This window comes from Python bivittatus, unplaced genomic scaffold (genome assembly GCF_059951505.1).
Source record: "Python bivittatus isolate LINGU-HERP-01145 unplaced genomic scaffold, Pbiv_v1 ctg000000_np1212, whole genome shotgun sequence".
In the NCBI taxonomy this organism is placed as follows: domain Eukaryota; kingdom Metazoa; phylum Chordata; class Lepidosauria; order Squamata; family Pythonidae; genus Python; species Python bivittatus.
Genome location: NW_028277028.1, coordinates 6,496,521 through 6,512,684, shown reverse-complemented (window position 1 = coordinate 6,512,684; position 16,164 = coordinate 6,496,521). Strand labels below are relative to the sequence as shown.

The following is a 16,164-nucleotide window of genomic DNA, read 5'->3' as shown; positions in this document are numbered from 1 at the left end:
GCCTGTTTCCATGTGGATTGACAATTATCACTCATAATTAATGGTGCAAGGCCAAGGGGAAAAGGTCAGTTTGAGTCAACAGTTGAGTATGGTCATTCACACTCTAGCCTCCACTCTCATGAAGCCTGTCTCTAGTCACAGGGGGGCATTAGAGATACAATTAAGGACTTGAAGGACTGATCTTAAAAATTTGGATTGTAGAAGTTCTAATGGTGCAAAATTGGAGAAGGGGCCCAGCTGAGTTCCATAGAGAAGTTGTATTATTGGCTTGGCTTCAAATAATTTGAGAGATACAGGTATGTAGTGGCCATCTATTGTCTTAAGGAATTTAAAGATGGCAGATGAGCTCCTTTGCATTTTCAGCAACATAGTCCCCATAGGCTTTCCTGCTGCCAGCAAAATGAAGGACTACTCCCAGATACTGGAAACAGGAGACATGCTTAATCTTGGGCCATCTATACTTCAGGAATGGCTCTTGGGCCTTCTGGAAAATGTCATGATTTTGGTTTTCTTATAATTGAATTCTAGCAGTATTGTGCTACTCCTCTCAGTGCTCCTTTAAGACCAATAGGTGTTCTTGACAGTATTGCCACACCATCTGCATAGAATAGAACAGAGATGTGTCTTCCAGCAAGTTTTGGGGAGTGAAAGTCTGTGTTGTGGAGATGGCCCACCATGGAGTTGATACAGAAACTGAATAAGAGTGGGGCCAATATGCAGCCTTGCTTGATGCCTTTCTCAGTTTCAGTGGCACTGGTGAGATGGTCCTGGGGGTTACAACTTGTATCCCTTCATGTAGTATACGTATTGAATGAAGTTGACATTGGTAAACTGAGGAGGCCTCCAGCTTTTCCCACAATTTAGATTGTCAAAAGATGAATGGTGATCTTCAGAAGTTGTATCTCCTTTTCCTTCATATTTAATATCCAATATATTTGGCTATAAAAACATCTCCTAACTTAGTGAGCCAGTGTTATTTTCTTTAGAACATTGCCATTAGATTCTTATTTCAATTGGGTGGAAATCCAACCCAAAATATAATACATCTTGAGAGAGTTTTGGTGGCATATTCAAGCTTAGAGACCCAGGACAAATCAAAATCCCAAAGCACTCATGCATATTTTCTGGTTCTTCTCCATGTTGCAAGAAGTTACATTGAGGAAATTTCCAGGATTCAGTTCTATTTCAATAATTTGCTCTGAACTGTAAGCCCACAATTATTATCTTCATTCCAAAGATTTAGAAGAAAATAGACAAAAAAAATATCATGGCAAGTGGATCATAATTACCAGAAAGCTTGGTCAAGAGAAATGGATGTCCTCAAAACTCTGAGCCAAAAATTATCTAATTCTCATTAGAATTAGCTAATATGTTGATGCTAGCCTATCTGTATCCCACAATTTCCCAAATATGTACATCTGTCCTGTTATTATTTTCTTACTGTGCTGATTTAAATACCAGTTCATCCCAAGACTCTGGATAGTTTTACAGCCAATAATAGCTAATGACTCAGTACTCCATTAATTCAAAATACTAATTAAAAATAACTGCATAATAAATGTAAAAAAACTTCAGCCCAACCAAGGTGATGAGGATGAGTCACTGTTAATCAAACCTGATAACTATTATGTATATCCCTGCCTCTTATGACTTTTTAAATTTATGCTTTTCTTATTATTTTCATAATTTTATCTTCATAGAAGAATATCTTTCTAAATAAAGTCTTTTACTAACTTTCCAATATTCCCTATATGATGCCTTTGGGGCTTAATCTCGATCTACCCTTAAAGAATCTTCTTTTTCATCCTTGTTTATAGTAAAAGATGCTTAAGAATTAGAAACTAAGGCAATATTAGGAGTTGTTCATGCTGATCAAGTATTAATCAATCCTATTTAGGTCCAAATAGAAAGAGTTCCTGACCCTTTTTAGTGGGAAGTAATTCTTGGCTGGAGACTTACTTTTTCTGTTGCAGTTTTCCCCCGCTATGGCATTGTAGGAAGTCCTTGACTTATGATGATTTGTTCAGTGACAGTTCAAAGTTACGAACATGCTGAAAAAGTGACTTACGTCCAGTGCCCACAATTATGGCTGTTGCAGCGCCCTTGCAGTCATGTGATCAAAATTTGGGTGACTGGCAGCCCACCCACACTTATGACCGCAGGGGCACTTCAACTCCCCCCTCCTTGCCTATCTCCCCCCATCTATGCCCTCTTGGCCCCCTGCTGCCCTGCGCTCCACCCTCCCAGCTGACCATCATCTTCTTACTCAAAAAGCCCCTTTGAAAAAGCTCCTGGGTGGGGCTGGGCTGAGCTTTTGGCTTTTTTTTTTTTCACAGTGTGAAGCAAAAGCCCAGCCCAGCCCCACCCAGGAGCTTTTTGCAAAGGGGCACTTTGGCATGCTGTGCTCCAGGAGCTTTTTGCAAAGGGGCTTTCTGGAGCAAGAAGATGGCGAAGGTCAGCTGGGGTGGCGGAGGGCGGGGCAGCAGGAGTCTTGGCGTGCAGGGTGGGAGGGCAACTGTGGCTGGGATTGGGCTGGAGCAGCTGTGGCTTTCCAAGGCACGGCAAGCAGCCCCAGGGCTGCACAGTTCTGGGGCTGCTTGTCACCCCACAAGGCAGGGTGCAGGGTGGCCAGAAGGGCAGAGATGGGAGGGAGATGGTGGCAGTGGGGGAGTTGGAGGCAGTACCTTACTGAGGCTCGGGGCTGGGAGGGACCAAGCCTGGAATGGCTTGGATTTGGGGTGGGTACTCCTAAACGACCCACAATTCTCAGTTAATGACAGCAACTGGGACTGTGGTCGCTAAGCGATGTGGTCACATAGCATCTCGCTTTATGACAGCATCACTTAGTGATGGAAATTCCGGTCCCAACTGTGGTCATAACTTAAGGACTACCTGTATTTGGTCTTGCAAGTGATTGTAGGAGGAGGGAAAGAGGTTTGACTAGCTGGACATTATTGCACGATGCCTATGTCTCAACAGCAAAGGGAGTTCTTAGGAAGCTTTTATTCATGTTGGGTAAAGATAGCCTGTAGTTGAAAAGACAGGCTCCATTCCAGCTTGTCAAAAACACTCCAGACATGTAAGTAAGCTTCTGCAAGCATTTCTCCCCCCTGCCCCTGTAAACTCTCATAATACTTCCCATTCTCTGATTAACACTTGTAAAATTGCTGGCATTGAAGGAAGGAAAGAAATAGCCATCAAGTAAAATATATATTGATTTAAACCTTTCTATTTAACCTAAAAGGGAAGGTTATGGTTTTGGGGTTTTACATGCATCCATCTTCCTCCCTTTACAGCTATTGCTGCACTACTTTCTTCAAACTTTTTCCTAAAAATTTGCATCACCCCTTACTTCAGAGTGGCAGATACCACATCCTCCCCAAAGAAGCATTAACCATATTCCAAATCCAACCACATGCAGATATCCTAGCTACCCAAAAAAGCCAGGAGGAAGATGGATCCAGCCTCAAGTAGCAGAGCTCATTCTATAGAAAATCCTATCCATTCCTTAGACTTCACATGTTATGAATCCCAGATAACTTCAAAAGGTATTGCCCCAGTCATCTCATTGGATTCTGCTCTGTATAGTTCAGAACAAATGTGAGAGATGGTATCCACAAAACATCTAGCAATCCACCCTGTCCTTGCTCAATGAGTTGTAGGTAACCTTGAGCAAGACTTTTGGATGAAATTCCATGGACGCAACATGAGCAAAAAGTAGGACTGCTTCACTGTTCTTATTTCCACAGCATAGGCCCAAACACAAGAATGTACCTGTGTTTGGACACAGTCATTTCTTGTCTTTTGCTATCACTGGTCTAGGTGACTATTCTTTTGCTTCTTCTCCTAGAGTTGCTTGGTAACTTGCAGGACTGGCACACAGAGAGAGGCTAATCAAGGGCAATTTCCTCCAGTGCTTTCTCACCTCTGAGTTCCAGAGCTCAGTGAGACGTACAGGAAGAACAGCCTACTAGGGAAGATTCTCTACAGCCTGCTTAAAATCAAATGGTGGGCAGACCATCCTTATATAGTGTGATATGGGTGCTCTTGGTAGTTCCCAAATAAAATAGTCAAATGAACTTGATAGGGCTGTTTCCCAATTTTTTGATCTCCCATGGCCTCTCAATTTAAACAATCTTTGTATAATCCAGAATCTAAAAGGAAATGTTATGAATCAGCAACTGATCATTTCCATTCAGGAATCCTTAGATGTTCAGCTTACAGCTTCTTGGAAATCTGAGTTGAAATCCCTTAATAAATAAATAAATATTAATAAATAAATTTGATAAAGAATGCCAGAAGCCAAGACTAAGTTAGTTGTACTTGATAGATTTATAAATGGTCACTATTGTGAAGATGAATTTCACAAATGAAAAAAAGAGTATAAGGCATTATTGAAAGGCAACAAGAACAACAAAACAAAAGGTACAAATAAAAAATTGAGGAAAATTGGTGCAAGTAGTCAAAGGGAAAAATTTCACAGCTTTTGTGGGTGGTGGGTTGATAGTCACCCTACTGTTAATCAATTCGAGGATGCAAAGCACAATTCCATCTGCTTCATTAGTTAAGCATTTCAGTAGTATATGTGCTTTGCCACCAGAATCTATAAATTCCATTCCTGTTTAGCAGAACTTTCAGCAATGAAAACCTTCAAATTTATAGCCCAGTTAACAGAACAGCAGCTGAAGGTGATTTGATCCCTGTATGATAAATAAAAACAAATGCAGATTGCTGGCCTTCTGTCCTGGAGTCCCTGTTTATACACATTGATCTTCCCAAACTGATGCTGCTCTATAAGTCCCATCTTTATGAAGGGTGATAAATCTGATCAAATTATAAGTGTTATTATTAAATTATAAGACAAACAACTTGAGAAACTCTGATTGTGTGACCAAGTCATGATTGATGAGCATGCAAACGTCTGAACAAGTTGATTGATATATTATCCTAATTCACCTAGCAGAAAAATATTTTTCCTGGTCTCAAGGTGCTGTGTACACCACCTTTATAGATTTGAACACTTCCATGGATCATTGTTTTATTAGACTAATTATGATTCTCCACAAGAACATATACATGCAAATCAAATTTATAGCAAGTGGAGGTTTTTCAACCCCAATTTCCACAGCAAGGGAAGTTAAACAAGGTTATATAGCCAGTCCCCGGGTTAAGAACATCCAAGTTACAGATGACCCATAGTCAAAATTATGTAGCAAAATTTGAGTTAAAATCGCAATGATTCAAGTTAAATACACAATGGTTCGAGTTCATTATGCAATACTATTTATACAGTATTATACAATAATACCACTCCGGCTTATATACAAATTCAACTTAAGGACAGACCTTGGGAACAGAACATATTCTTAAACTGGAGACTATCTGTATTCTGGTTCCTTATTTAATCTTCATATGAATTCTTTAGTATAAGCCTTATGAAAAGGTGTCCTGGGAATAGACAGGGTACATTTTATGAACAGTTAGAAGAAAGTGTTTGGCAGACAGGTTTTCCCTATCCAGGTAATGTTGAAAAATCCTCTAATGGTCCCCTCTTGTTTTTTGTTTAATTTGTTTTTGGTGCCTTCAAGTCAATCTTGACTTCTGGTGACTACATGGATATTCATAAAATGGAGATGGGAATGGAAATGTGGTTGATATTGGCCCCTTAATTTACCCAAACAAAGAATCTAATATAATATGAATATTACATTTTTCATATACAGTATGTTTAAAATCAGAAATGGGAAACCTTTTCACATCCAAATACCATATCTGGGCATTAAGTGATATGTGCCCTAACAGTATTCCTTTTCAAAAAGTGCACAAGCACAGGGAAAAGCAATTGGGTGATATCAAGACAAAAGCCTTTGATTGTGTGGATCACAACAAACTGTGGCAAATTCTTAAAGAGATGGGAATACCAGACCACCTTACCTGTCTCCTGAGAAATCTGTATGCGGGCCAAGAAGCAACAGTTAGAACCGGTCATGGAACAACCGATTGGTTCAAAATAGGGAAAGGTGTACGACAAGGCTGTATACTGTCACCCTGCTTATTTAACCTATATGCAGAGTACATCATGAGAAATGCCAGGCTGGAAGAATCACAAGCCGGAATTAAGATTGCAGGGAGAATCATCAACAACCTCAGATATGCGGACGATACCACCCTAATGGCAGAAAGTGAAGAAGAACTAAAGAGCCTCTTGATGAGGGTGAAAGAGGAGAGTGCAAAAGCTGGCTTGAAACTCAACATTAAAAAAACTAAGATCATGGCATCTGGACCCATCAATTCCTGGCAAATAGAAGGGGTAGAAATGGAAGCAGTAACAGACTTCATTTATTTGGGCTCCAAGATCACCGCAGATGGAGACTGCAGCCATGAAATTAAAAGACGCTTGCTCCTTGGGAGGAAAGCTATGGCAAGCCTAGATAGCATATTAAAAAGCAGAGACGTCACCTTGCCGACAAAGATCCGCATAGTCAAAGCTATGGTTTTTCCAGTAGTAATGTATGGCTGTGAGAGCTGGACCATAAAAAAGGCCGAGCGCCGAAGAATTGATGCCTTTGAACTGTGGTGCTGGAGAAGACTCTTGAGAGTCCCCTGGACTGCTAGGAGGTCAAACCAGTCAATCTTAAAGGAAATCAACCCTGATTGCTCATTGGAAGGATCGATAATGAAGCTCAAGCTCAGATATTTTGGTCACCTAATGCGAAGAGAGATCTCTTTGGAGAAGACCCTGATGCTGGGAAAGATTGAAGGCAAAAGGAGAAGAGGACGGCAGAGGATGAGATGGTTAGATAGCATCACTGAAGCAATGAGCATGAAACTGAGCAAACTCAGGGAGGCAGTGAAGGACAGGAAGGCCTGGCGCAATATGGTTCATGGGGTCACGAAGAGTCGGACACGACTTAACGACTAAACAACAACAACAACAACAAGACAAAAATAAATCAAACTGATAAATAATTAAAGTTGAGTGATTTTAGTATTTTTCTCAGAAGTTCTACCCAGTTGTGGGGAGATTACTCCATTCCAATCCCCCATCAAACACCAATTTTCATAAGATAAACCTATTAATCTCTCCATAAGTAATTTATGAAACAATACTTTGTCTTCATTTGGGGTATAAATGTCCAGTATCAGTCTTAGTCCCATGCAACTTCCACCCCAACAAATCTACCATGCTCATCAGTCAATACAAGTTCTGGTTTTAGTTGGGGATTTATATACAGAACAACTCTCTTTCTTTCTTTCTGTTCCCACTGAAATAAATTATTTGCCCAAAATTTTATAAATCAAATATATTATGTCCTTATTACTAATATGTATCTCTTGTAGGCAAATTATATATTGTTTTAATTTTTTCAAATAATGATTTTTTTTTTCTCTTTTAAGGAGCATTTGTTCCATTTATATTCCACGTTAAGCATTTGTAAACCATAATCAAGCCAAAAATTTAGAAAAATTGATACTTGTAGTGTCTAGTTCAGTATCATCCCTTTCAGTTTCCTGTTGCACCTACTGGAGTTTTTGTGTAGTCTCCTCTGACACCTCCACTGGAATCTTTTCCAATTCCTCTTTGAATTTTTCTAGAAACTCCCTTGCCTTCTGGACAGAATTCAATTGAAACCTCTGCTGTTTATCAGTAAAATCATACTTTCCCATTTGTCCCATCAAAATGGGATCTTTTTCTGCTTTAATCTCTCAGTCAAAAAAGAATACTCTTTTCCCTTATGGAAAATTCTAATAGGAATTTCTTTAAGAACAATTATATCTGTATTATCAATCTTCAGTCTTGTATTAAAATACTGCTGCAAAACTTGATCCCTTGTCTTCTTCCTGACAGAGTACACCAAAACATCCCTTGGAACATTTCTTATTCTATATACTTTATCAGTTTCTGCCTCTGTATCCTCCTCATCCCAATCCAAAAAATTTGCTAAGACTTTAATAATATTTTCTCTAATATCTTCATCAAAATCCTCTGGGATTGCTCTAAATCTCAAACAAAATTCCTTCTCTCTCAATTCCAGTAGAGCTAGATTATATAGTACTCTTTCCAACTCTCTGTCTATAACTTCTGTCTTACTCTCCAAAATTTCCACTTTGTCATTAATTTGTTTTATATCTCCAGACACATTTTAAAGAGCTTTCCAACTTCTAAATTTTTTAATCTCCTCTTTCATCTTTACAAGTCTTTCATCGAATCTTTTTCAAAAGCTGTCAATTTAGTATCAAGGGATTCAGCTAACTGCCCAATTGCTCAAACATTTTTCTGAAGCAAATCTGGTGTTATTCCTCTCTCTGCAGATTACTGTAGAGATCCTCTCCTCCTCTCCATTCTTGCCACTTTTTGCCATTATATATTATAATCCAAAAATGAAAGTGTCTCAAACAAGGGAAAAGAAAAGGCAAGCTTCCCCCCCCTTTTTTCTCTTTTGTCTTCCTTTGCAAGCTCCCCCCCTTTCCCCCCTTCTTTTCTCTTCCTTTGCCCTTAATATTTTTGTCTCAAGTGGCACTTCATGGTTACAGTCAGTATCACAGGGCAACATCTCCATACTTACAGTCAGCATCACACTCTGGCTCATATTACTTTTATCTTTTGTTTTGTAAAATCCACCAATTGTCTCCACTCTTTAATAGTAAATAAAAAACAAACATTCCCATGAAGGTCCAGTTCATTTGTCTAATTTAATTCCAATTTGTTCAAAAGCACTTTCACCAAAAAAATAATCTTTCAAAAGAACTGTCCCCTTTATCCGTTTTAAACTTTCTTACACTGACTCCTTGTTAAGCTTTTTGCCAAAAGTTTTAAGTCTTTAAAACTTTTTTGTTTTTTTTATTCTTGTAATCCAGAAAAGATAATAATTCACCAAGTGGAATCTTATCCTGCTGCTTAAAAATCCCTTTTTAGCTGTAAATTAGTTACATCTGAAAGTGGTTAAGAAATGAGGCTTGTGCAAACCTTATGTCTATAAAGGCTGCATTTTGGCTGTGCGCTTGATTGAAATCCCTTGACTCCCAGCCACTCAACTCATGAGCTGACTGCAAAAACCTCAGTGAGGAGTAGCTGCCCAGAGTACAAGTGGGCAATCTCATGACCTCTCCTTTTTCCAGAGAGATTTCAACAGCCAGAATTTGCTGTCTGGCTGCTGATCTCCACTGCACTGCCATCCCTGCTTCTTCAGGGATGTCTAGTTTGCCATGAATCCTCACTGGAAGCTCAGATTGATAAATAATTAAAGTATCACATTTGCTGATACAGGATGCAGGAATAGAGTATAAAACTTAGGTTTTATCTTTGTGTGATTTTCCAGGTGTAACAAACACAGCAGCATTATGGCAAATGGTGTCAGCTGAAAGAAGTAGGAGTTACTGAAGATTCTGAAAAGCCAATTTCAATTTTCTGAAAGGCAAAGCCATAGAAATTTTGCAGCAGACTATTATTAATCACTGTGCTAATGAAACAACTTACCAAATGAAGATGGAAATGGTAGATATTTCCCACGGATCCCTCAAAATTTAACAGGATATTATTGTTGAGCAGGTAAGCAGAGCTTTCTACAGAAATCAAGTTATATATTGGTGTTGTCAATGAAACATACTGGCAACTTGGAAATTATATACAGGTCTCTTTTATGGGGGATGGATTTGAGATGCAAATAATTTGTGGAATAGAATGGAAATTAAAGTTCTTCACAAACTATCCTCATTATTCCTTAAATGTAGAAAATTGTAGTAACTGAAATCTAAGATGCACAAAAGGATAGACATGATGAAACACAGTAGAAGTAAGATAGGAAAACTGTTTTCCCTACTCTAGTGCAGCTGGGCAATCTTCACAGGTTTCAGTGTAATCTAGTTCTGCTATTAAAATGGAAAATATGCTAGTTCCCTAAAATAATGGAAAACTGCAGATTTCTGATGACTTGATATGCCACAGACAAATTCAGAATGAAATTTGTAATGATACCAACAGGAAAACAAGAAAAAAGTTAATCATAAATTAGGAAGCTATTGGGTACAGATTAAAAAGCAACTGTACTTCAATATAGCAGATTTTTGCAAACTTTTGACCTATAAACAAGTTGCTTTTGTTTTCTCTGAAAAAGAGAAACGTTTGCAACTTTCAATCCATTATTGGCTTGCTTTCCTCAAATTAGTCTTTCAAGACTGAATGCTTAACCTACGAACAGTTTGGAGCAGATTTCTTCCTGCTTGTTTATAAGACTTTCTAATGTATTTTGTTTTATTTTCTGTTTTTAATTTTTTTTTTACTTCCTAAGCTTATTTCTGAGTTATTTTGTCTACCTGGACCTTTCTTTGGATTGCTCTTTCCTACTTTCATCCACATTCCCTGCCCCTCATATCTCTGCTAAGCATGAGATAGATACAAGGTTTTCTTCCATTTATTCAATCTTTGATTATATTGCTATATAATTAGGAAACTTGTAAGAAATTGCATTTAGCTAGTTGGACTATAAAAGCATAGAGAGAAATACAATAAAATAATTAAGAATCCAATGGCTACTCATTTTCTTGTCATGTCACAGCCATTTCACTTCATAGTTCATATACTGCCCTTCTAGTAAAAATTAAATAGTAATTAACTCTGTGCATGCTAATAACTGAGTTTGAATTATGCAATATTATTTTTTTCTGTTTTTAACTTCCATGAAATTCAGTTTGCAATAAATTTGTTTTCATGTTTCCTATAATGCATTTGTAAAATATACCGTTTTGTAAACTGGAAAACACATTTTTTCTACTTTGTATTTTTAAGTAATTTCTTCAAAATAACATCTGCTATAATATCTTGTGACCACTACAATTGAGATATCATATTTTCAGGAGGGTGGACAATCTCCTTACTTTATAAGAACCATATAAGTTTTAACTGATTCTTAAGGAATGGAATTCCCAAAACAATGCTAATGGGAACCACTATATACCATGACAACTGCCAGATTCTTTGTTACTTCTAGTATTCTTATAATTTTTATTATTTTTTACGAGTTGTAAAGCAAAGCACTGGCCTCTCCTGCCAACTTCATTTCCCAGAATGTCTGAATATGCTGCTACTGGACTCTAGAAGAATTCTTGGGAAGCAACTATGGTAGGCAGTTGCAGCTCACTATTTCCTTTTCAAGTGCATCTAAGAGTCTTTCCCCACTTCTGAATTAACCTGTTGTCCACCCATTTTTTTGAGTGAGGACAAAACTATGCCAGTGTTAAATTTGCTTCCTAATTCTGTTTCTGATACACTGGTGAATGGCAGTGTCCTAATTATTTACTTGCAGGCTGTTAAGCAAAGTGATTGATTCATTCCATCAGATTTGCTTCCCTTTTGCTTACAAACATTACTAGCCAGCAAGAAAATATCCATGTATCTCAACAGTGATGTGAGAATGAGGCAGGATATGATGATACTGAACTTTTGCATCCTTTAAAATTAAGCAATGGGAAGTGCATAGGATAACAAAAGGAACTGAATCACATAAAGAAACAGAAAACATTTGCAAAAACACATACACAAAACACATGTAAACATTTGCTTGAAGCAACTTGCAAGACTTGTATTGGGGCTGGATTATACCTGAAGTTCTGTGGGAGGCAAACATAACTCCAAAATGTTCTGGGTCATCCCTATCCACTCATCACTGCTCATCTATTACCACGCTCTTTGCAATCTTTTGGTGCCATTCAAGGCAGTGGATGAGGCTGCAGATGATAAATGCCAAGTGCTTGCTTGCTAAGCTTGGCTGAGAAAAGGGTGGTGCTACCACTGACCACACTGGCTTATTACTTCCTGGGTAGCCTAAATCCCAAATGCTTACAGTAATTGGGCCCAGAATCTGCATTCAGTTGTGCAGCCTGTGCAGGGGTGGGGAAACTAAGTACCGAAGGGAATGCACTATCCCAGTGGTTTTATGCTATCACCTCTGGCAAAGGAATTGCAAGAAGACAAGCAAAAAAGCCCTGGTTCAGACTTTTACCCCCATTTGACTTCTGTTGGAACCTGGGCTTCACTCTCCCTTCTACATGCTGTGGCTCTTTGGAAGGTGTGAACTCACCCATGTTTTGGTATCTTGCTTAGATTTATATATGTACAGTGGTACCTCAGTTCACGAACTTAATTCGTTCCGCGACTCTGGCCACGACCCGAATTGGTCGTGACCCGAATCAAATTTTCCCATAAGGTTCAATGTAAATACAGTTAATCCGTTCTGACCCCTACGAATTTGGTCGCCAACCGATTTTGGTTGCGACCCGAATAAAATTTTCCCATAAGGTTCAATGTAATTACGGTTAATCCATTCTGAACCATATGTATTTTTTTTTTAAACCACAAAAATATGACACAAAGTACAGTACGAAGAGAGAGAACGCTAACCTTGCTCGATGCGACTTCTGGCGTGGAGGTCAGGAAGGCGGGTGGGGAGGCGGTTATTGCTTGGAGGGAGAGTCCCCCTCCCTACAGGAAGCCACGACCACGTGTCACGGCAGGGAAAATGGCTGCGGATCCTGTTGGTCACCCGATCCGGCGTTCGCAAATGGAAGCAAAATTTTGCGAACGGTGCTGTTCGTGACCGAATTGGTCGTGAACAGAAGAGTTTATGACCCGAGGTACCATTGTATTCTTCTTCAGCAGGGTTGTATGTACACATTTTGTCTGTATCTCGGTATTGTATCTATTGTATGTTGCATCTCAGTGTGTTTCTCTGAACACAAGTTTGCCTTCAGTGATGTAAGTATTTTGTTAGAGAGTGGTAAGGAGGAGCCTACAGAAGTGAAGTCCACCATATTAATCTTCTTTGTTCTTTTTTAAATAAAATCTTATGAAAATGCTTATTTAAAATTTAATGTACATTTATAGGAACCTGTAACTGAAATAATTAGATGTAAATAACAGTAGCTAGTCTTTATTAAATACACACATTAATCAATATGAATGTAAAATGTAGCAGATAAAAGATAAAGAATATTGGGCACCTAACAGGGAACATATATGCATGCAAATCTAAGTAGATCTTGTAGCAAAGGAAGGGTTCCCTCCCCCCATGAACTTTAAATTTAAAGTAATACTTATATCCTAGTATAATAGTTAAAAATACCAGAGGGAAAGTACTTCACCCACAAATGAGTGTATTCTCTGTATTTGGAACCAGTGTATTAGTTGAAAACAACAGAAGTTAGTGCAAAGGATTTGAGGCTACACTGTACCTAGATTGTTCTTTTTGAAAATATAGAATTCAGTAGAATGCTAAGTACTTTACATGGTCCTGCTAGCCAGAAGTAAATATGTGAAACACTGGTGGCATTCTAACACTGCCCATGACAGAAAAGAAACTGATGATTTACTCTCATAAATTTGACATTTACTTTCAATACCCCAAATGTGATATCCCCTGAACTAAGATTTACCAGATTCAAAACCACATAAGCAGAGTATTTAATTACAAAAATCATACTATTGCAAACAACTCTCTACTAAATAATTTGTATTCACTATAACACTTTTTATAATTTTGCCATAAACTCCTGATTTAGAAAAATCTATTACTGTATCCATTCATGGATAAACGGAGAATTTTGGGTGCCAAAATACACCCCCAAAATTGGGTTCAGCCTATCTGTGGATGGGCTTATCTGCAAGTACATACGGTAACACTTTTTTGAAGCACCTGTATATTCCATATATATTCATGTATAAACCCATCCGCAGATAAGCTGACCCTCGAATTTTTAACCAAAATACTGTGAAAATAGTGATAAGCCAATTGTGAAAATTAAAACATGAAAATTTCAAGGGTTGGCTTATCCATGAGTGGCACATTTTTCATGGTTATTTTGGTTAAAAATTCGAGGGTTGGCTTATCTGCAGATGGGCTTATACACAAGTATATATGGTATATTTCAGTTTTCCAGAGTTATTGCTAGCCTTATTAGATTTTAGTCAACGTCTGTATCTTCCTGTCAGCTTTTCTCAGCTAATTCTTTATTCCCAAGATCAAGGGAAGACACTATGGTTTCTGCAGGCTTTGGTGGACATCCTGGAATCCCCATTACAGTCCTCATTGCTGGAACGGAATGCTGCATATTCATAAGTGTGACTAAGGTGGTAACCTAGCCTTTTTTCTAACATGCTTTCTATTTTCTTCTGTGTAACAAAATAATATGTGGTATTTGAGAAGAGCTGGAATTTGAATCAAGGTTGAAGCAATTATGTAGTCATATGCTTTCTTATACAAATATAGCATTCATATGTGTCTTTTTGTATATATTTCATGTAGCACCTTGATTTTAGTGTTGCCTTAAACAGAGACAGTAAATTCAAGGATGAATACTGCTGTGCCTCCTTATTTCTCTTTCCCTCCTTTCACAGTAAAATTCAGGAACTGCTTTTCAAATAACAATTGCGGTCTTGGCATACAGTTGTGTTTCAGAGTTACTATGTTGCTTTTCAAAGAATATGCTTGTAACATTTTCATACTTATGTCTTCGTGGTTATCTTGTGGTAATACAATTCTCTGTTGGGGTCTCCTATTAATGTATACTCAAACTGTCCTTGATCAACATACTATAAAAGACCTATGTAACATAGCGGATCTTGCTCTTGCCTTGTCTGAGTGCAAGAGACCAATGACTCACAGTAACCTGCTAGCTTTGGAAATAAAATGACTGCTTGTATCTTCAATTGTGGTGTTTCTTGGGTGAGTTTTTCTACTACACATCTATGTATATGTATGTATTTTTGTTCTTCCATGTTGCATTTCTGCATTTGTGCGTATGTGTACATTGGGAAACACAGGGCTGTCTGCATATGCTCCATTGTGGATCACGTGAAGGAGGAAGAGAGGAATGGCAGAGGGAGATGGAGTTAGAATGCAATAGTTAACAACATTCTGAGCTTCTTTCAGATTGTCTCTCCCACAAGTATGCATTGAGGGTATTCTTTCTACAATGTTTTTCTCTGAAGCTAGCAGACTGACCCAGACCATTTTCAGATTTGACCTTCCTTTTGCCCACTTCTCCCACAAACCAAATCGGGGCACAATTCTGTTCAGCTTTCACTTTCTTGCTGACAGACAGTCTCAAACCTCTTTATATAATGTTTTTCCAACTTTCAATTTGTTTGGAAAGAATAAAAAGCTTCATTCATTCATTCATTCATTCATTCACTCACTCACTCACTCACTCACTCACTCACTCACTCACTATGGCAGCCCACTCACCAAGCTACAAGAAGGATTGAAAACAATATATATAAGAATGATTTAAAAACAGACACAGCATTGGGAACTACAACTCAGATATAGTAGGGATTCCATTCAACAGGGTAAGGCACAGTGACAGAGAAGGCATGTGTCCTGGGTCCCATAAAGTGATATTGTTTAATAAATAGAACCTGGAGTATGCCAACCCTGTCCAAACTTATCAGACAGGCATAATTAATTGTAAACATATGGTCCCACAAATATCTAGATTCTGTGCCAACTAGGGCTGTATAGGTTACCACCAGCACTTTGAACAGCATCCAAAAACTGGCAGGTAACCAGGCAGAAAATTGAGAGAATACAACCATGAATACCAACTGGCAGTCAAAAGACACTATGAAATCTCCTTGGTCTCATAACACAGTGACAAATTCAATCAGTTTCAGTTGGGAATTAGACATTTTACACAAAGCAAGATCCAAAAATGCAAGAGAATTCCTAGCAGCATGACACTGATAAACAAGCCATTAACAGACATACTGAGATAAACTCCATCTACAAACTATTCAGAAAAGGAAGCAACCAAAAATCAAGGAAAGAGACAAACAGAACTAAACACATCCTTCTTTATCACACACCTACTAACCAATACCCAGATCACCAAGAATCAGCACCAGATAAACAAGAACAATAAAAAAGGAAACAATATCCTACCCCAAAAGCAATCAAGGAACAAACAATACCCCAACTGAGACTGGTAAGACATGCTACTACACATAAACAAACTGCACTTCCCTACGGCCTGATAATGCTACCTAGGCTGATAATGAAATGTCTGTGGAAAGAGAAGTAAGCTCAGAGAACACCAAAAACCCAACAGCAATTGGTATGTCAGAAGAATAATAAAAGTAAGTTGAATGTAGTGAGAATATTTACTTAAATA

The 16,164-nt window shown here is 38.2% G+C and overlaps 1 protein-coding gene across 1 annotated transcript in view; it reads right to left on the bottom strand.

Moving 5' to 3' along the window:
• The window catches only part of MARCHF10 (membrane associated ring-CH-type finger 10), a 75,494-nt gene that overhangs the window by 55,420 nt on the left and 3,910 nt on the right, over positions 1 to 16,164 (bottom strand). The window lies entirely within an intron of this gene.